This window comes from Coturnix japonica, chromosome 1 (assembly GCF_001577835.2).
Source record: "Coturnix japonica isolate 7356 chromosome 1, Coturnix japonica 2.1, whole genome shotgun sequence".
Taxonomy (NCBI): domain Eukaryota; kingdom Metazoa; phylum Chordata; class Aves; order Galliformes; family Phasianidae; genus Coturnix; species Coturnix japonica.
The window spans coordinates 72612613-72635379 of record NC_029516.1 but is presented as its reverse complement, the minus strand read 5'-3'; the positions used below and the strand labels follow the sequence as shown (position 1 = coordinate 72635379).

The following is a 22767-nucleotide window of genomic DNA, read 5'->3' as shown; positions in this document are numbered from 1 at the left end:
TACAACGCAGCTAATATAAGCATGCACACATTTAGATATTTGTGAAATAAATTAACCCTACCTCTCTAACTCATTTCCCACTTTCCTTTCAGTGCCAAGATAATCCACTTAAATAGAGTTCCTAACCTTTCTAGAGGCACAAAACAACATGAAAAAGATTGAAAAACCCCATTGGCTGGCTCCTTCCCTGCTCGTGGAGTAAAAATAATAATTATTCCCTTATTAAAGCAAAAATTAAATATTTTCTAAGCTTTCATCCATTTTTTTGTCTTAATTATACCCCCTCTTACATAATAAAAAAAATGAAATGTGAAACTTAATAAAAATAAACCAAAATTGATGCAAACAGAATAATTGGCAAGGCGTGAAAATACTGCTCGTATCCTGGAGACAGACTGCGTTGTCTGTAGTTTCTTAATTTTCACTCTATTAAGGTTATTTCCTGTGACTATGGCTTCTTTTCCCCAGCAGCCATTCTAACACACAGTCACCCTTGTTTCCTTCGCATGCTCTGTGCGTGTTTCATTTCCCCTCAGAGATCAGGAAAAAACACCAACCCACATGTATGAAGTCCATTTGCCAGAGGTCTAGAGGTAGACACACTGGTCTCTGAGTCAAAGTGCACGGAATGGAGCAATGAAAATAAATTTCAAGCTGCAACATCCACATTACTAAAATCTTTGCTCAACAGTGCTTATACTGGCTATTTTCTACAAGAAACTGAGGTTTGAGGCAACACTGCATGCTAAAAACTTTGACATTCTAACCTGGAAAATGTTCACATCACCACCACATCCCAGCTCAGACCCAGATCTGGTTCTGAACTTACCCCTGATTCATAGCAATTTTTAACCAGGATAAATGTTCAAGTATATGAGAGTACTGTGGTCAGATGTAGGATTTCTTCACTGCTTACTTTCTTCCCTTACTGGTGACACCTCTCCCATGCACCTCTATTAGTAGGAGATGTTTGTACAAACCACCAATACTATTAGGTGTACCCACCCTAATACATAAGCATCTGGAGAAAGTTTTGAACTGAACAGAGATTTTGCAGAGTGCTGTCCCATTTGGAAACAAAGAGTGTGTTTCCAAATATGCCAGGAATTATGTAAGTCCATATTAAAGTGATTTCACAACCACAGGGAAATTTTCATATTAAATAAGACTGCAGCTTTTCTCTTAAACTCAGACTGCTCAGCCTAAAATCACCTTAAAAAGTTTTGGAACTGTCTTTGATATCTCTACTTTCTTTACTGTTTCTCTCCTTGCTTCTGATTGGAACCAAAAAAGAAAGCATGGAAGAGTTAATTGGAAGTGGGAATTATCAGAGGTTCTATGATTCTCAAGCTCAAGTCTTCTGCCAGTGAGCAGACTCTGGCAGAGCAGACAAATCAACCTTCCATTGCTGTTTGTCCCACAGTAGCTGACACTTGGTATTGTGTCCATACGTGTGTGGCTTTTGGGAAACTAAATTATATTATTATTATTATTATTATTATTATTATTATTATTATTATTATTATTATTATTATTATTATTACTACTATTACCTAGATGCTTTGCATTTTCCAAAAGCCTTTGGGGATTATTTACAATCTCCTCTGGAAACTACTGATTTTATACAATACTTGTCTTCTGTTTGCATTCACAAGTTCAGAGAGAGATCTGATTCACATCCTGGTATTTGTAGTATAAATCTTTGGTGATCGGGCAAAAGATACTCTTCCTTTACTAGGCCTGTTTGCCAGCAGTCTTTCAGCCTTTGAGCCTCATGTCTGTGATATCAGCAGCCACCACTGCTTTAAAGAATTGGCAGTTATAAAATAGCTGGGCTGGTATTACTGAATCTATTTATTTTCTTTTTTCAAATGTTTTTGAGTATAAGAGAATGTTTCTTTATTATCTTCTGCGTGTCACTAGGAGCAGGGATGACTGGGTGATGGTCCAAAATGAGGGAAGGAGGTCTGAGTTCTACTAGCATTTCTTGCCATGGTGATGAGATCCAACAAGAAAGTACATGAATTCTTTGCCTGCTTTCTGTCTTACACAGCATCCTATGTGACAGCCTGGTGGCTTTCTACAGCATTTTCAGTAGGTCAAAAATAGTAAATAAAGAGCTAGTGTTTGCTTGCAGTATAGACAGATTCTCTCTAATATTTATATTCTAATAATTTTCATCACAAAGGACTATACACAAATGAGAGATGAGTATTATGGGTACATCACAACATACAGCAATGCAGACCTACACAGAGAAGCCTGGTAGGAATTGCTTTTGGTTATAGGTGCAGATCTAACCATGATGACAAGTGGAATAAATGAACCAGTGAGGAGGCAGATTCTTTCCATTACCCAAAGCACAGAGGTAGCATAGAGGTCTTTTGCTGTAACACATTACGGTACATTAATTACCCATTGCTGTTCCTCCAGCTTCCCCTGTGATGTTCTATCTCTTCACTAGTTTTTATTTTTTATTTACAGCAATGATGTAAAGCCAGTTGGGGGATAAGTAGGGCTTCTGTAGAAGGATCTATGTTAACAACTTGATGAAAACAAACTGAAGCCTAAGGCCTGTGGTCCTTCATTCTGCTGGACAATGGGAAAGGAATTCCAACCCAGATTTTGCACTGTTTAACAAGGAACTAGTACTTTTCTGCATATAGGTGCTTCAAAAACAGAGGGAGAGTTTTGTGCTTTGATTAGCTGGTTAACCCCCACAGCTTACTGCCCTCACTATCAATAAATCACATGGAACCACAGGTCCAAACCTTCCTATCTATCTGATCCTTCACCTTGTGAGTAATGTAGTTCGCTGCCTCCAGCTGCCTGTTACCTTCATCTATCAGGTACTGATGATGACCGTAAAAACTGTAAACAGTTTAGGACACAACTGTCTTGGAACACTTGAGAGTGATCTTATTGGGCTACTAATGCCCCCAACACTTTCCCATCATGCATCATTGAATCATTAGCAGCACCTTAGTTTGGCAGTGGTTATTTGTGGTGGTTGCTCAGTACAACCTGGAGACCTGCACTAACCTTGGTTATGGCTACTACTATTCAGAAGTGCAGGTGGCAGAGAAAGATGAGGTAAAAAGGAAAACAGAGTAGAAGAGCAGGATGAGAACCATTTACATGGGTTACTAATAAAGCCTATTTGCTTATGTTAACATGCCATAGATCCTTAATTCTCCATACTCTACTGATACACTATTTTTTATTTTCCTTCTCTTCATTTCTGTCCTGTATTTCACTCCATTTGTTTTTCAGTGTGCCTTATTCCATCATGATTCTATGACTCTATGATTCGATGATTCTGTGATTCTATGATTATTCCCAACTGCCTTCTCATCTCACTTTTTTCCAATATCCGTTTTCTCTTTCCCACCAGTCTCTCTGATTTACTCATTCCTAAAGAGAGGAATTAATACATTCATAGCTACATGTAAGTGCTTGATATAAGGTGTGAGAAGTTTACCACATTCCCAGCAATTAGCTCTTTGACTGCCATCTTTCTAGGAGCAGGATTTTCCTCAAGGGGAAATACATGGCACAATCAGCTCAGTTAATTCCCTCAGCTAAGGGAAATAAAGTGAATTTGGGATTGATGAAAATAGTATACAATCAAGTTGTGCAAGAGTGAAGGGAGATACGGTTTTGATATCCATCCTAACTCAAGTTACTTTTCAAAACTGAAAGTAAGACACGTCCCATTTACAAAATACAGGAAAAGAAATATCAGAGCCTGACATACCCTGGACAACCAACTAATATTTGAAGAAAATAATATGGAGCTGGTTCAAATTCAGAAGAATTCTCTGACTTCATGAAAACAAATATATGTGTCAGAGAGTAGACCAAATGGTACAGACACTGTCTACTTACTGAAATTAACTGAAGTAGAAAGAAAACAAAGAGAAAGTGATAGGAAAAGAGAAAAAAGAGAATTCTTATTATTTTTTAATACTGATAACAAATTAAATACTATAAATTAGAGATAAAATGTCATATTCTGCCAGGAGTTATACCAGTGTGCAACAAAGGACAGAGCTGGGCCAACTGACGGCACAGAGATTTTTGCTGACCCCCTGTAAAGTTGAGTTTCTGCTGTCAACTTGTATTCATTTTGTTCCCTCCCTTCCCTGCCCTCCCCCAAGGCAAAATCCCTGAATCAGCCATTTCCGATCAAGACATTTGCCACTACACAAGCAAAATGGGGAGCTTTTGAATGCTTTCATGGCAGCTGTCCCACATCCAGCTAGTATATTTCAGCTGTCAAGAGGATTAAATATCATCCTTTAAGCAAACTCATGAAAATGTAACAGCCTTGCCATTTTGTTGCTCTCAAGAAGAATTCACCTCCTCCTGCAGCTCCTTCAACTCCTCCCTCTAGGGTCTGCAGGTACTCAAGACTCCAGCATCCAGTGAGTGACCTAAGAAAGGAGCAATCTTTCCAATGGACTCAGCCCCTGTTATGCTCTGGGAGGAGGCTGCCAGATTTTTGAATGCTCCCAGACCTCAATGCTCAAGAGATGCAAGTACTGAGGGCTTCTGAGGACACTGCATTTCTGAACTAGTTGGATAAGCACAGTGATGCCAGAAAGCTCACACTGACCAGCAGTCGTACTTTTCTTTAGCCAAAAAGAACCTTAAAACTAGTTGGGATTGTTCAGTGTTATCCTACAGATCTCAGTTATACCTGAAATATCAAACGTTTAGATCTTCTAGGTCTGACTTACTTTGGGTGACAGTGGGGACTGCCAGCACAAAAGCAAACGCTACAGCTGAAAATTTGCCCCTTTAAGAACTTTGTTGTAAAATTCCAGAAAAGTCCAGCTGATAGAAAGGTTAAATGCCAGCTCCACTGTGGAATATTTTGTTTCAGTCTAATCGCACAGGGATTAATCTTCTGTACAGTTTCTAAATGCTGCCTAGACAAGTTGCTCAGTGCCTGTAGGAGCTAGGGACTGACTTTAAAAGATTATCTTAATGCTGTCTCCAATTCAGCATCCGGACATGTGCCTAGCATTCTCCCTTGAGCCAGCAGAAGTCCTCAAGGACATCACATTCACCGCTGCTGGAGACAAAGACTGCAAATATGATGACATCCTGCAGTCTGCCATGGGCCTGCCCAGCCACATCAGACTTGGCCATTAGTCCATTGTGAGACAGGGTATTCTATGCCCTGAAGGAAAGCAAATCTCACATGGAGTTACAGGCTTATGGTCTTGGAATCTTTCTGCTTCAGCTGATATATTGTCTAAATCTAAAACTTATTTAAAAACCTGTCTGGATGCGACGGCTTTTAATTAATCTTCTCTTAGTTTTTATACCATATAGTACCTTGAAGACGCAAGATCAATCACTGCTGTATTGTAATGTAGAGTTGGGAGACAGAAAGATAAATGAGCTATCAAGTTTAGCATTTTGATAGCTAAGTTTAATTTTAACTAGCTCGGGAACACACTGTAGATAGGTGGATAAAGTCAGCGTTAGGACCCAAGCTAGAGTCCACCAGAAAGGAACAGAAAGAGTTCCTTAGCGTCTGGTCAGTCTCATGTGAACACTGGTGAGTGATATCTAAGCTGACATAGGCTATTATGTTAGCAAACATACATTTCTTATCCTTCAGCTGTATTGACATTTCAAAATCATAAACAATTGCTAAAAAAAAATATAATCAAGCGGGCATAATAAAGATTGCACAATCAGATGGGATTCTAGCATAATATAGGGTACCTTTCTACCACACATTCTACAGCTTCTGTTCTGCACAGATTCACTCACAAAGACAATGAGATCATTTATAATGCATAATATTAGGCATACAGGAGAACTGTGGCAGAAACAAGTCTTGGTACTATATAAGAAAGGGTATATACAGCGTCACATGCATGATGGGGAAGAGAGAGCAAGTTTATCACTCAAGGGTACAAAATGAGTCAGCAGCAGAGCTGGCAGCAGAACCAAAGAATCCTGACTCATCATTTACTCCAACCATGAGGCTGTTCACAGATCTGCAAGTAAGTGATACAACAGCCAGCCAAGTTATTCATCCTCTTTAAAGTGCCTATGCAAAAATAAGGCACGTTTGGGGGACTTGTGCCTTTTATGACTCATGATGACTCAGAATCCGATGCGTTTCACAGAGTCCATCACAGGAACTCTAATTCCAGTGTTTTCTGCTCAGTCCATCATAATGATTCTCATTCTAATGCATGCCATGCATCCATCACAGTGATGACTTCTAACACAATCCACCCAGTCTTACTGCAATGAGTAATGCTAATGCACTGCACCAGTCTGCAAGGAATTTCCATCAGGCATCATTTTAAGACCACACTGTATTCAAGAGTATGCTCAAAGTAAGGCAGTTCTTGTATGAGCATTTGCTCTGAATCTTAACTTTGGCCTTTTCCCACTAGACCAGTAGAAATGTTGAGTGGGAGAGCTAAATAAACAGCAGCTCTGTCTGTCTGTCTGCCACTCCAAGGGGTTCATAAAGCACCCATTACCCAAATTATCCACATGCTGAGTGACATTGTCTTTTGTCAATGGTTTAATCTGGTTCACTAGGGTGAGAACTACTGAAACTCACAATAAAACAAAACAAATTGCTTCTTTTTCCCTTAGGTTGGTTGTAATGGTTGGACTGGGGGGTGTCGGCTGGGGAGAAAGGCACATCCCTATATGCTTTCTCACTTACATAATAAAAAGTGGATACAACAGGCATGACTGATAGTACAGATTTCTCTCAAATAGCTCCATTTATTAATATTTTGAGTTTGTGATAAAATGCTGAGGCTCTGAGCACACAGTTAATAATACATAACATCCATTATTCTACCACTGGGTTGAAGACGCTGTGACTACATGACAACGAAAATCAATCTGATATTCAGTTCATTGACAATTTGTCCAGAATGTTTTGATAGTTCAACTCTGCTCTAAGGGACTGTATATGGTGTCAGATACCTTCTATTCTCCACCACAGAGCATTAAGACAGCATAAAAAACCATAGAAGCCACTGTAAAATCTGTAAGTTGCACTTTTGCTAATTCAGCAGGTAGGAACTGGTGTGCCAACATCTGATCCAGATCAAGAACATAACAGTGGTGCAGCAGAGGAAATGACAGGGGCTGTTTTACTCCCAGCTTGCTCAATCTCTTTGTCTCATTTGCTGCTATTGTATTAGTAAAGGGATTTTAACCAGCCTGAACCATACTGTGGTATGTGATGGAGTTTAGTACTGTAGACATCCTGGGAGGTTCTGTCCCAAAGGGAACTTCATGGTCTGTAAAGACAGACTTTTCTTACTAGAACCAAATATATAGCAAAGACATGCAGGTCAGCCATTTTTAATAACTGAGAAATAGAATATGAGTCTGGTCATTTTTATGCTGTTATTACTTGCTTTAGAGAGCCATCACACGTGCAAAGTCCCATTGGAACAAGAGTTCACAGAGAGTAAATCTCAGGCCTGTAGCTTAGAACCACTTAATCACGCAACAGACTTCATTTCTGGCAGAAGTAATTAACAAAGGTTCAGCCATCTAATCAGGGAACAAAAGCACAGCTCCGTCACCTCATTGAACAATCATGTCACCCAAATATCGAATCATGAATATCGACTACTCACAGCTAAGGGTTTGCAGGTAGCTCCCAGACCAAAATACGCATAAACTGAGGCTGCAGGTCAGTCAATGCAAACACACTGCATAAAACAGCTACTGGCTGAGAGGAAAAAAAAGGGGAAGAAAAAAAACCAAAAGAGCAAAACAAAGCAGCAGCTAAATTTGCCAACCACTGCAGATTTTGCTTGACTGAATATAAAGCAGAGAGCAAGAAAAGCGGAGTGAAAAGAAGAGTGGGAAACGATGATGCTCCCTGCACAGTCACTCTGCAAAACACTGTTTTGAGGGAAGTTCAGAAGTGTGGGACCACCAGAGTCAGCACAGGGAACACTGAACATTGGTGAACTCTTGTCTAGAGTCCTGTTTTGCAGGACTCTGTATGCTGTACCAGTTCTCCAAGACAAAGCATTCTCCATTCACTTTTATGTTCTATATGCTTGCTTTGTCCAGTGCCAAACAAAGGCATGATGCTATTTCTGCCCTGATCAGGAGTTTGCTCTGTGCTGTGTTAAGCCCATACTGAGAAGAACTCTTCTGCTGCATAAGAAAAGCAAAGGGTGGGACAGGCAAATGGCTGGTGATCAATATTATATTGTTCCACATGCACTAACTGGTAATCATTAGGGCAGAACAGATAAGGTGAGCAGCCATATCTGTTCTCAATGATGAGAAAGTTCTCATTCAGGTCACAGCATCACACAGAGCTCCTGCTTTTCACTATATCAAATAACAACCCTATCTTGCAGTCATCTGTTTTAGGGTCACCATCAAAAGCTAATTCGGGATCCAAGGTGAGGAACTCAAGCTCACCCTAATTTAAGCTTAACTTCCAAACATGATATTTAGAAAGGTTTCAAACCCTAGGTAAATGGCCCCACCCCCACTTATGGACTAACAAAACAAATTCAAGGAAACTTGGAAAGAGCTGAAGAGTATAAGAATGCAATTTCTACTCAAGGGGATGTCATTTAGGCATTATCTTCCAAAAGATCACAGTGATGTCAACAGAAAGCTGTGGTACAAAAGAGGTCAAATGGAGAGTAAGGAGCTGAATAGAGAATTTAAGTTCAGACATCTGAGGCAGACAAAGAGAAATTCCAAGGTTAAACTGGTCTCGCAGTCAGGACACTATGTGGGGATGTTGGGATTTATTTTCAACGCTGGCACAGTTTATGATTTACTTGGGCACTATCAGTCCACACTGATGTAAGTTTTGATTTCCTCAATTATAAGAGAGAAACAATGCCTATAAACTACTTCAGAAGAAGCAGTAAGAGCGTGGTAACATTTGCAAGGAGTTTGAGCACTAAGGTGATCAAGGATATGGAAAGTGCAGGAAAACAAGGCTTTCCCTGATCCTCTTACACAGTCAGGCATGGTAGAAGCTGCAGACATGGAGACAGACAACAGTTGGTCTGGTCTGGCAGCTGTTGGTCATGGAGGTAAACATTATCACAGTATCTGCTCCTGGGCTCCCCACAGTTCAGAATACCCAAATAGCAGTGGAGGAGTCATGTCTTATTGCTGCAGGCCAAGAAAAGGTGGTTCTGAGGCACAGCTGGAGACAATGGGGAAGGGAAGTAGAGAGCTGCAACGCTTTTCAAGGATACAGCAACCTTCATAGCCAATCATACCAAGTGTCCAACTGCCATAACACCTTGTCTCAGATAGTGGCTAGCATCAAGGATAATGTAAAACATTTAAAATGGGAAATAACTAACTAATATGTCCATTGGGGAAGTTTCTTTATAACCCCAGGCAGTTAGTGGTTAGATTTATGTCCTGAATCTCAAAGGCTGATATTTCTTATAAATTTTTTATTTTCCCTAATGTAACTGTGAATGCTCTCACTATCCACAGAAATGGCTTCTTCTTCTTCTTCTCCCTCTCCTTCTTCTTCTTCTCCATTTTTTAACTAAACCTTTGAGCGTGATATCCTGCAGCAGGGAGTTCCACAGCTTAATGGAGTACCATAAAAAATAATATTCTCAACACTTAGAAATCTGGGTTGCCTTTTTAATTTCAAAGCATATCCTCTTGTCCCAGTAGTGAGAACCTTTTAAAATATTATTTATCTACTTCTAACACCTACTCTCTCTTATTCATCTCCTCTCTGAAGGATATCTTCCTTCATCTTATTCAGTCTTTCCTTATCTGAAAATCCTTCCAAGCCTCTGGACCATTTTCACTGCCATATCCAAGTTCTGCTACATTCTTCCTTTTTGAGAGGAGTTGATGAGAAATTAGCAAAGTACGAAAGGTGAGGGTTTATCAGTAACTCTGTGATGGTATTATATCTTTAATGTTAATTTCTGTCCTATGCTGGAGATATTTTTGCTGCGCATCTAGTTATGTTAAGTTCAAGGAAAGATGGGGGAGTCTAACTCCACTGAATAAGCATCTCCCGCTGCTCCTCATGCCTCTGAATGCAGCTCTCATCTTCTGTCTTAGTGCATTTTATCAGGCTGTGCTTCTTGTTGGGGATTGTCATTAGAATGGCGACCTGCTAGGGTGATAGAGCTGTCCAGCTCCTATCAAATGAGAACTTGAAACATTTTTCTATTATTTTTAAGTACAGCCTTGTACCGCCTCGTTTAACTTTAATGTTCTGTTTGAATGCATTTCTCTGTAGTCATCTAAGGGAATAGTCCACAAGGAAAAAAAAGAAAAAAAAAAAAAAAGGAAAAAAAGAAAAAAAAACACTGAAAAAAAAGTTGCTTTTTTCTCTGTTAAATTCTGCTCTGAACAGAGGATCACAGAAGAAAGATAGCTTGGGTGATAGGACTAGTGCAAAGATGTATGGCAGAAAGAGTCAAATCCCTGCTCTGCTCTCCCTTATGCTACCCCATGTGATCTCATCACGAATAGAGGCTACGGGCAACGACAAGCGATGAAGTTCCTGATGCTTAACAAATTACTGCTCGTCAGCTGAACTGCAGAAGCAAAAATATCCACATTCCACGTCCATAGAGATGATAGCAAAATGAAATCTCTTCACTTAAACTATCTTCCAGGAGTATACCAAAGGGCAATTAAAGCTGGCCAGCTGTCATTTAGTCAGCTATGAAAGCACATCCATCCTCTCCAGCTTTCTGTGCCTGTAATGATTCCTTAACTCACATTTGAGCTGGGGGAAAAGCAACAGGAAAACAGCAAAGTACATGCGTAGAAAAAACTTATCAGGACACAGCAGCCACATGACTATGTCTATATTGCATGCCTGAGAATACAAACCAACAGTGACCTGTGGCACCTCACAGAAAAACATCCTTTCAGTTCCCAGGCCTCTCTTCTCTCTTTCCCTCATTAAACCTTATCTGAGGTCAGCTGAAGGACAAATACAGCCACGTCGGTCAAAACCAGAAGGTTTTTAGGGTGATCTTGGAACAGTATGATGCTCCTGACACTGCCAGGAGAAGGACAGCAGCAAGCACATGTACATGGGATGGGTAGGCAGCACTCCATCCACCTCTGCCCTCCTCTGTGCTGTGTAACCCAAAGCAGAAACTCCTGCAAGCCCAACATCTACCAGGAAAATGCAGAGGCAGGTAAGCAGTATGACTAAGGTCAGCTTGGTTCGGGCCATCCAACAGCTGCAGAAACAGCCAATTTTGCCTATACTTGAGGCTAGCCCAGAGCTGTTGTGACACAGCTGTTGTTCGGTGTGAAAGGGAAATAATGGACTTGTCAAACTCTTGCTAATAGGAAGAGGATAAACAAATATATATATATATAAGAGTCTTCTCCTTCTTACTCTCCAGATTACTGTATTATTTTCAGGGTTTCTTTTTTGCAGGTTTGGAAATAAACTCTGAGCTGTTTTGCAAACCCTTCAGATTCAGTGCAAACATTTTATTATCTGTGGTTTTGTTGCTGCTTTTCTTTCTTCCCCCTCTTTTATTTTTTTTATTTTTTCTTCTTTAAATCCATTCAACCATTTATTGGATCTTCAATTCTCCAGTGTGCATTTCTTCTTTGCTACACTATCTCCTGCTTTTCACAGATAAACACCTCACACCTGGGAGACAGGCTCTCTAATTAGTATTAAAACCTGATTTTTTTTTCCATCCCCACTTTGAAGCTTTCTAGGATGCCTTTTTGTGAATAATAATGTCCTCAATTCAACATAATTCAGCACTCGATCAAAAGGAGCTGTAGCAATCACTTCCCAACAACTCACATTGCCATTCCTGTCTCTCCATACAACCGAGTCAAGGAACAGTCCAGCCTGGAAGAGGTTTTCAGAAACTGAGGTTTCCACATGAGGTTTTCTGCTGGCCTCAGAGTGCCCTATGCAGAAATCTTGGTGCCTTGTGTCACATCTTCATCACCATTCTCCAGCATGATGGAAGCTGAGGCTTTCTTATCTCCTGCCAGATCAAACTGTATCAGAAATAGTACGGCCAGCGGGAGCAGGGAATTGTTCATCTATCTGTACTCAGTATTATTTTTACTTTACTAGAGGGAAACGGATACTTGCCCAGGAGCTGGTGGGAATTGTAGAGAGAGCTTTATACTAGATAGGAAGGGGGCTGCTGACCTTGGGAACAGGAGCCTGCTGAAGGTCCTAGGTGTTAGGAATGCCTATGCTGCAGACTAGTTCCAGCAGAGTCTTCTTTCAGAAGTCTTCAATGCTGGCCATCTTCCCACTGAGCATCTAGGTTTCAGTGGATGAAAAAATCATCCTTCTCCAACAGGCAGAAGGTTGAAGCTTGGCAGCTTTCCTAAGCCCTTTAATTCAGATATTAGCTAGGGTCACAGCCTCTGCTCCCTGAGGCCAAAGTGACACCACAGCCTTCTTAAATGGTGCTACCAGCAACCCAGATTCCCTGCAACAAAGGCTAGATAATGGTTGTTACAAGACAGGTCACCAGGTGCTACTAACATAAGGTTTATTCGTCCTTACTTTAAGATTTACTTAGTGCATTCCTTTGCTAAGTTTTGTTCATGTGCACATGCAAATGAATATTTACAGGCACATGCTGAAGTACTGACTTTGTAGGAACATATATAATTTGCCACCCTTGCTTATGGACCACTCCTGCAATATTTGCTCACATGGGATGGGTACTACAAAGGATCCATAAGGGACTTAGGAGCTTCAGTCTTACTTTCCCTTTCATTTTATTTAGAATTGCCTCTCCAGTTCCACTCAGCTTTTTCCTTAAAGCCCACTCAATAAGCAAGAGTTTACTCTGCTGTGCATAACATCACTGAACTCTGGGACAAGCTGCAAAGTGCTACTATAAATGGCAAGACTTAACAAATAGGAATGTTTTAGAATAAAGCATATAGCTTGAAAGAGTATTCCCATGTGGGACTGATCTTCTAGAGAGGTAGCTAGAGGCAGATGGGTTGTCCAACACAAGTATTTGCCTGTCTGAGTGTCCTCAGGTAGAAACTGGAGAAAGGCAGTCTGAACTTAGGTTATCAGACCTGTGCTCTCTGAGATGTCTTGTACATCCTTAGGTACCTGATATCAGTCTCTATCATAAGACACAATACCAGACTGAATGCACTGCTGTTTTGATGCACAAAGACAATGCTGGATGCCAAAGACTCCCAGCTCTGATTTTAAGTGCCAAGGGAAATATAAGAACACATCATATAATTACTATATTCTACTCTAACTAGATGCTTTTTGCCCCTCTCCCTTCCCCTTAAACAGCTAGGCTTGATGCAGTTCTGAACATTATCTAATTGCCCACTAGGCTGAGGGGTCAGCTAGTTCACCAACCATCTAAATTAAATTCAGTTTATTATCCTTTCATTATTATACATAGGTCGCTCTGAAAGTAATGCCTCCTACTTATCTCCATGGAAACTAGAACAGTTACAAAGAGCACAATAGCACTATTTGTAAAAGCAAATTCTCAGCAACAAAAAAACATTTTTCAACATAGTCACCACCATTTTCTGTGCTAATGTTCTTTGCTAGCAATGAACAAGAGTCTGAATGCTGCAATTGTAAGAATATGCACCAGCGAAGGTGCCCGGCTGTTGCTGTCACCACTGGTGAAATGCATCACCCACTGCCTCACCACGCTCACATTCACTGTTTGGTCTCCACGAATGTTCAGCAAGTATCAGTGAGTGTCAGTGGATACCATTTCTTTCTAGATGGTGGAATTCAGTGACACACCTTTCGTTCATCCGCACTTCAACATCAGATGCTGTTTTGTCCAACTGCCCTTCTGCTGCCATCTGCCACACAGCAACAACATGTAACAGAATACTGGTGGGAACGTTCAACCTCTACTGCCATTCCACCAACACCAGCCTCTGACATAGTGCACCAACATAACGAAATAAAAAACATTACTTTCAGAGCAGCCTTTGCACAACCAAGTCCTATACGCCTAGTGAGTTGGTGTTTGGATGACTTCACACTCCTTAGAACTTATACCAGTACATAGATTGTCACCAGCTCTTCTCTGATTTGCAGCTCCCTTCTCCCCTCCATTTTTCCAGCACCTTGTCCCAGTACTCACACGGCTCTTGGTACCCCCAGCTCTTGCCTTTCTGCTCTCCCACATGCCCCAGAGCTGTAGCCCCTCTACACAGCTCTGCCTGTTTGCTTTGCTTTTCCTATGCTATTCCAGCCCTAGGTTCAACAGCACCCCCCCCCCCCCCAAACACACTTTTCTGCCTCTTATCCTGCATTTGAAGCCTCTCTCCCCCCTTTTCCCAGACCTCTGCTGTTAAAACAGCTCTTGCTTAAACAGCACCAGCTAATCATATTGAATTATGCCACATTTTAATGTGACTTCCTTACACAGACACATGCCCATGGGGATCCAGGCTAAGAACTCCAAGCCCACATTATCTTTGATCTGAGACACTACAAGATATAAACCCTTGATCATACTCATCAATTGAATTAATCATCACCTTTCCGTTTTTAAGATATCTGTGTCCAAGAACATTGTTGCTGATTTGGTCACGGGCAGATTAATCGCTATATATGCAGTATGTAGTGGCATTTCTATACAAACGTTTAATAGCAGTGAAGTGGTTGCACTGAATCAAAAATTATAAACTTTTTCAGCTCTCTCATAATTGCTATTCAGGGAGTCATTCTAATAGCAAGCCTCCAAAAGGAAATGAGCAGCAGCATTTTTGTAATGAAAGAAAATGTCTTCCATGAGAAGCACAGCCCCCCCTCAAACCCTGTTCTCAAAAGGATTCTGCATTATATCCTGAGAAGTGTGGACACCCTTTTGGAACTGAAGACTCCAGATCTATTAAAAAGTCTTTTGTGATTTCTACAGAGCAACAACTATTGTGCAAAGCAACGATTACAAAAGCAGGAATGGCACAGGTTTCCCCACACCCATCATTTTCACTGAACAACATATCCCCCAGCCATTAGTAGGCATCACACTACAGTTCAAGCTCCTATGGCGCTGCAGTATGATCTCACATGATGCACACGGTGTAATTCATGGGAACAATATAACTCATCCAAATAACTTGATGTCTAATAAACAAACATCTGAAATTAACTTCACTTGCATTCAGCTGAGATACGGACCACATCTTCTGCAGGTGATAGAAAGTGACAGAGACTGGCGAGAGAAAATGAAACCCTAAGTGTTGCGTTCACTAATTTCATCGGTTCTTTCCCTGTTCTTTATGTCTAATGGAAGGTAGTGGCTAGAAGTCCTTGAGATTTCCATGACATACAATTACTGAATTCAATTTTCAATTTCGGAACTGAGGACAAATGGATTTATTAAATAATTGCTCCACTGAAAGATTTAGAAACTTGTACAGTGTGAACATTTAAAGATGACCCTTGAAATTCAGGCCTGTTTTTCACATATTTCTTTTGGTTTCACTATCTTAAATCATATATGCTGTGCACACATCACAATTCACCCAGTATCTCATCTTTACAATCTTTCAGACATAGGGCAAGTATTGGGACTTGAAACGAAGACCTTTAAAAGTTATTTCTATCATTTTTTTGCAACTAGATTTAGCCTGGCAGAGAAAACCAATAGATGTGAGAGCTGTCATCAACACCGTGCTCTGCTATGCATCAAGGTACGAAAGAGACCTTTGTGTGCTACGTTGTTTATGGACATTGCATTTCATTTAATGAAAGGGAGAAAAATACAGATGCTGCGTCCAAATGGCAGGGTCTCCTCTCATGTCCATTTCAAGCATATTGTCAGAGTAAACAGAAACAACCAAAATCCAACCCCAAGCAGGCCGTGTCTTTGTTAGGAGAAAAGCAAAAAAGAAAGTTCAGCTCTTAAGTCCTTGTAACTGTATAGGTACAAAAGGCTTGTAAAGATGGAGCAGAACTAGTCTAGGCTGTAGCTGCTGTGATGCACAGCAGCAGCATGCGCCCGCTTCCACCAGCAGCTTCTGTTGGCATCTTGCACTTCCAGCTGCAGTGGTGAGAGAGAAGATACATCTTCTCTCTTCTCTTTTGGATCCAGAGGCACACATATCCAGCTGATGTGTGAGCAGGCACCAGGGGGTGGTTGTAGTGATGGCAGTATCTGCCAAACAGCAGAGCTGGCAGGAACACAAACTGTTAGCCACATGGAAACAAGAACCCAAAGTGCCATCTGAGGTCTTGGCTGCAAGGACCAGCTTCAGCAGTGATGTTAGTGGGGATACAGATGTACAATTTAGCAGAATAAAGCCCAGCATGAACACCATTATCCCAGTATGAGAGAAAGAGACTTAGGGATAATGCAAACACTTTCCCAGGTGACAGCTAACCTGAAACAAGCTTCCATTACACACATACACAAATAAATAAATAAATCACACACTGCACAAGGATTATACATACAAACCCTACCAGTTCAATCCATCTCTTCAGTCAAATCAAAAGGATGTTCCCATACATAGACATAGACAGGGTCTAAAAACTGGATAAAATGGGCCAGGAGGAGCTGGGGGCACTGCTGTCACTTACACAGGGTCAAGGGGAGAAGTGCTGCAGGTCTGATGCAGCACTGGTTAGAAATGTTATGCCCTTCAGGAGGAGGTTCTTGGGGATTATAGCTCTACACCCTTGAGCACACTGCTGTACAGCAGTCATGCTAATAATTAATAACAAGGAAATGATTCTCGCCCTGTTCTGGTCACCTTATTAAAGCGAGGATATTGTGGAAATGGAAAAATCCCAGCAGGACAGCACCTAGGATGATAGATGGATGGGATGCATTTTTAACAGAGCTCACCACATTTCAGGAAACATATTTCTGAGGGGAGAGTACCTGCAAAGCTCTTATATTCCTTTCCCACTCTGCTACTACCAGACAAGGCAAGGTGTACCCTCGCTCTGCCCAACTGGTGGCCAATTATATTGTGCTCAGTGGCCCCCAAATGCTTGGCTGAGCCTGTAACCTTGCCTTTATATTTTTTTTGTTACCATTCTCCTTTGCTCTGAGGGTTCTTAGAGAGATAAAGAACAGGAGCTGATAAAATATCGTGAGCCAAGCTGTTCCTCCTGCATGTCTGGATCGGCCCACAGAATCTGGAAAGTTGCTGTTTGCCCTGAAAGACTTCTAAAATCCATCCTTCAACTCTTCAGCCAAGTCCTAGTATCTAATTTATGCTCTCAAGTAGTCTCAATGCACAAAAAGTCAAAATAGGCTTTGGATGGGTATCCAGATGTGGCAAAACAGAGCTGCGCATAAACACACGACTCTTGAGTTACACAAGTACACAGAAAGACAGGCAAGGCTGCGTTGGCCTTTTGGTCTCAAACAGCCCTTCCCTTGGGGCTCTGTAAAGCCCAGAGGTCACTCCAAGCGAGGTGCCCTCACAGCTGCATGGAAGCAAACACAGACCCCAGCAAAGAAAGCCTCCTGAACGAGCTGTCCCTGCAATGCAGCCTGGGGCTGCAGCTCCTCCTGCCAAGACTTTTAGGGGACGCGGTGGGCTATCAGAGAATGGGCCATTCACCCTGCTCCCGCTGAGCTGCAAAGGACAGACCTTTTGCCAAGATCTGTGTTTTAGCTTAAAGGAGAGTGGAGAAAAAGAAAAAGAAACAAAAGAAAACCTTAGCTCTCCGAAACAACTGAACAAATATCCCCCCGGTTAATAAATAACAGGCTGGCTGGGGAATTGTAATTGTGTGTATAATGCATCTCAGATCTGCGGTATAATTACACTCTGGAAACCATTGACTAATAAAAGGCACCAGCCAGGGGAAAGGATGCCTCCTTGCCATGGGTTGACAGGCAGGCAACAAACAAGACGCACTTTTTCACCTTCTATTCAATAAAATTGGTGTATTAAATATGCAGGCAGAGCACCTCCATTTAGCAATTCACTTCCTTCCTTTTCTTTCTCTTTTTTTTTCCCCCCTGTTCTTCTCCTTTTGTTTCCATCAAGACACAGAAGGTTAAAAAAAAAAAAAAAGAAAAAGAAAAAAAAAGAAAAAAAAGCTATATATGAAAGCCCTGGCTATACGTGAGCTGTGTTCTAATGAGGCTACATCTCAGTCCCTCTGCTATACTAAGTAAATATGTTTCTCCCCTTGCAAAGATAGGCTTTGCTTGCCTGGGCTGAAGGGAAAAGAGCTCGGGGAACACCAGGGGGCTTTTCATTTACCCCCACTCTTTCCTTGCACTAAAATAAAACTCCCCTATATTACAGAATGAGCGCTTGTTCACAGAGCAAAGGCAATATAAGTCATTTCCATACCAGTCACAACACATCTGGACCTTTAGAGGAAATCGGAAACCAGGGAGCACACCTGAAGATCATGTTGCAGTTCCTAAGACGTACGGGAATCACAACTGGCTCTAAAGAAAACAGGCAGCTCCTTTCCTCCTCCAAATGAACCATTGCCTCCCTTATCCCTGAGCTGCCCGTTTCAAGCCCCTTGCACTGGAGATATCTGAGGTCAAGGGCGATGAGCACAGTGAAGCAGGCTGAGCTACTTCAGCTCCCCTCAGCTTGGTGGAGGCATCTGTGTGCACTTGCTTCACGTCTGACTCTGAGGAAGGAAGCAGAAGAGACACGCTTCCTGCAGACTGAAAAGCCAAAAACCTGGAAACATGCATGCAGATGCAGTGAGCAGGTGAGCTGCTAATTTGGAAACCTAAGGGTTGATTAGCCAGCACTTCTGCTTTCAGATGCTTCCAGCTGATGTACCTCACTTCCCACCCGTGTCTCTAAGGGTACAAGTCCACTAATGACCCCACTGAGCCCACCAGGATGCAGAGCCTGGCCTTGAAGTGAGCAAGGAGAGTGGCTGAGCTGTGCCGGCTGTCGCTGCCTCCCTCCCAGGGCTAAGGAGGGAGAAAACAGGAGCAGAATTGTGAAAGTTTCCTGACTCAGCAGTCGCACGCTCATTCGTGGAGGCACTGCCGCTGCTAATAGGCTGTGGTAATGGAGAGATGTCTCGCAGGCAGGACTGTGGGAGGCAGATCAGCTCCAGCAGAAGAAGTGAGGTCAGTGGTAATGAGCGACAGCAAAGAGGAATGCAAATTGTGGGAGGATTTATGAAGCAGTTTCTGCTCAGTGAGCAGATTCCAGATAAGTGGGCTGTTAATAAGGCAGGCAAAGCTCCTCGGCTGTGCCAGCTGTTAGATGGAGATGGGCACACGTCTCTGACTGGCGTTCACCCGAGACCGGGTGCAAGGTGCCACAGCGCGGACACCAGCTCAGCACGTGTTGACACGCTGTAGTGCTCTGTCCTTCTGAGGACAAAATGCGCATGTGCCTGGATTGAGAAAAGCTGACAAAAAGCAGGGCAGGTTGGCTGATTGGGCACACAAAAGAACACAATTTTGCATGCCCAAGTCCTTACTTAAGCCATTTTTATTCTCTCTTATTTTGGTCTCTCCCTCCTTCCCTGATCTCAGAACATACTGTGGTGTTAGATGAGTATCTCTCACTAGCCCCTCTGAGATGAAGTGACCCAAAGTCTTGCACAGCAAATCCCAGCAGATCTAGGAAGGGCAAGTTTACCTTGCCCATCTCTCATCTGCCTGGGCCTGAGTCTCTTGGGAACACTGCTGCTGGAAATGACTAATGGTAGGTGTCATGGACACTGCTGAGGAATGCCAGTCTGTGGTGTGCTGGTGACACAGTAGGAGATCTTTCAGCAGAAAATCATTTTCTTTTATAATTTTTCCTCCAAAATGCTGCGGGATGCAGTCACAATAAGCCTCTCAGCACCAGGAGAGTACCCAGTTTCTCAGCCATAGGACTGTCATCCTCAACTGCTTGATGTGGCAACACGCCAGAGCCTACAAAACACCCCTTCCCAACAATGTCTTTGCCTCTTTCCTCCAAGAAATCAGCCTACCTGCAACTTGTTAGATCCCAGTTCATGAGGCTTCACAGACTAGCTGCCACGTAGTCCTCACTGCTGGTAGGAGCAAGTTCACTGCAGCAAGGGGAGGTGGGCTGTAAAACCCCAAAGAAAGTGCTTATTGTTAACGTTAATACTGGGCAAAGCGGACTAAGGTCTCAGGCTAAAGGGTTTCATCTCCTACCCTTCTTTTGGGCAATCACACGGAGCTCCCACATGCACTGTGTGACACAATAAGGGAACATGGATGACATAGGAGGAGAGCATTCTGTGTGGTCATCACATAGAATGTGCTACATGCAGGACCGGACTGCCTGGCTACATTTGGGCAGGTCCTTTTGCAGCAGCAGTCGTGGCACTCCACATCTGCATCTTAGCAGCACCACAACAGGGGAGTGAGAGACAGGAACCAAATGAGCTAATTTCATTCTGAATACATGAGACTTGACAAGCCTATTAAAGGTCTGGAGCCTAATGTGTCTCATTATGAAAAATTAGTGCTGTCCTGTAAAAATACTGGAGACAGTGCATCACTTAAGGAAGGGATATCTTGAGGATGCGGTCTTTTTTAATAGGCCCTACATCATCAGGGACATGCATACCTCAGGAGTGAGCCAATGGGATTTGGACAAGGGAGCTAGTACTTCTCTCAAGTCTGACATTTCTACAATACTTTACTTTGCCTTTCTCCTGATTAAACAATGAGAAGATGGAGTAGCTAAGGTTCAAGTGGACCAAAGAAGGATTAGGCCTGCTTGTTGCAACATCTCACTGAAAAACCCAGTGAGAAAAATAATACAAACAGAAACAAAACTCTGTAAAGGTATTTGTCAAAATAAAAATAAATCCCAAACATTTCATCTTGGGCCAATCCCACACTGGGTCAATTGAAATACTGTGTTTTATTACTTCCCTGTGTTGTTCAAGCTGCTGCTTAATCTTTTCCTTTTAATATAGATCAATGCTAATGCTATTTCAAAAAAACAAAGCTATTTCTGTGAAAAGAATGTCAAAATTAAGCATTTGAGTGTTTCAGAAATGAAACACTACAGTCATAACAATTTGACATTTACAACAATCCTTCACCTTTCATTTACTTAGTTATTTTTTCTAGAACTCCTTGCCAGATTTGGCCCAAGAATATTGCATTTTGCTTCTTCCCTCCTCTCCTCATCCCATAACCTACCCTACATTATGGTGGGCAAACAAGCACATCAACTGGTAGATGATAACTGGAAAGTCCTACTGAATTGGATATCTTCAATGAAAGAATGCATGGGCAAAAGAAAATTAGCTGACCCTGCTGAGGTGTGATAGAACCCTACCAAGAGAGTTCTGGCTATAGATGGCAGAAAGGCTGCAAAATCTCATGCGGCAACAGAGACATGCTGAATTGGTCCAGCACCCTCTGACGTGAGATCTTCACATCTCATGCACATTCAAATACAGCTCATCTTTGTGAATTATGCTGCACTCTTTTATTGTAATTAAAGCAAAAAGACTTCATCTGCTAGCTACCACTTTTAGGAATGCTGTCTTCCAGACAGGCCAAAGAAAGAACACATGACAGCTGGAAGAGCTCGGAGAAACCAAAGTGCTTTATCTCACAGAAGAAAATACAAATGAGCAATTTGAGCACCATCAAACCTGCAGTGTGTGTAAGAAAGAGATGTAGGATGAAATCCCCTGTTAGACCTTGAGATCCCTGGAATTAGGCCACTTTAAGAAGAAAAGCGACAGAGTTTAAAGGATTCGGAGAATTTCTTATTTCTTGAGACGGCTCTTTGACCTTTGCAAAGAAAACCACGAAGAACCTGGAGCATAAAGGAACAAGACTTCTGTGTCTTTCCTTTTATTTCCTTCCTTCTCTCAGCTTTCTCCATAGAAACAGGTAATTGCACTTCCCTTTCTTGGAAAGATGCAGTTCTCTCTCAGTTGGAGCTTCATAATACAAGTGCCAGTACTGCTACCCATTGTCTGACAGGAAATCTGAATGGAGAACACAGCTGTATGAGCATTGCCATTATAAAAAACCTAGTTCCACAGTATGTCCTGGAGCAGAAGCCAAAAAGATCCAGGGGCTGGGCTCAACACCAAGCTAAATCAATTAAAGTCCAGCCTAAGTCCACAGAGGTCTAAGACAACTGCCCTAACACAGATAGATGACAACTAGCACAGGCTACTACCTCTGTTCAAATACTTCAACATCCATGCAGGCATGAAAAGGTCAGTGGTTTAGGTTTGAATTTTCCTGGAAGCTGAAACCTTGTGTTCTCTAATGGTTCATTTAATCCATTTGAACCCAGGTAAGGCAAATCCATCAGTTGAGATGTGCTTTTCTGTCAGTCTACCACAAAGACATGCTTGGAAGAAAATCCAGACATCATGGCTACAGATAGGTAACTAGAAATCTCTAGAACTTAAGGTATAGGAAAAGGGCAGAAGATAAGACCATGTATACAGAAACAAAGCTATACCCTGTTTTATATCTACCTGTGTGACAGATCTCATGCACCATCACATTCTCTCAGCAACATACATCCTCCTTCCACCATGCTTCCATATAGTTACACTTATAATTTATTTTAATTTATAATACAACATCAACACAAATCCCCTGCTCCAGAAGGGTTTCCACACAAGCTCAGTAAGAAGCATCAGTCCTCAGCCTCCTCACACACCTTGCCCTCCAGACCATTCACCATCAGCACAGTGCTCTCCTGTGCCTGAAAAAAACCTCTCTCTCCCCCTCCATCCCTCCTTTATGCCAAAGTTCTCTTTATGGAATGAAAGCACAGCTGCACTAATAGCCTAGCAATACAGCTGACGGATGG

At 42.0% G+C, this 22767-nt stretch overlaps 1 long non-coding RNA gene across 1 annotated transcript in view; it reads right to left on the bottom strand.

The window, feature by feature from the left end:
• The window catches only part of LOC107320349, a 76050-nt gene extending 55887 nt beyond the window's left edge, over window positions 1–20163 (bottom strand). The window contains exons 1-2 of the long non-coding RNA XR_001558227.2: window positions 20118–20163; window positions 19928–20028 (exon numbers count right to left, since the gene is read on the bottom strand). This is a non-coding gene — a long non-coding RNA (uncharacterized LOC107320349). The remainder of the gene's footprint in view (window positions 1–19927; window positions 20029–20117) is intronic.
• Between the last annotated feature and the right edge of the window lie 2604 nt (window positions 20164–22767).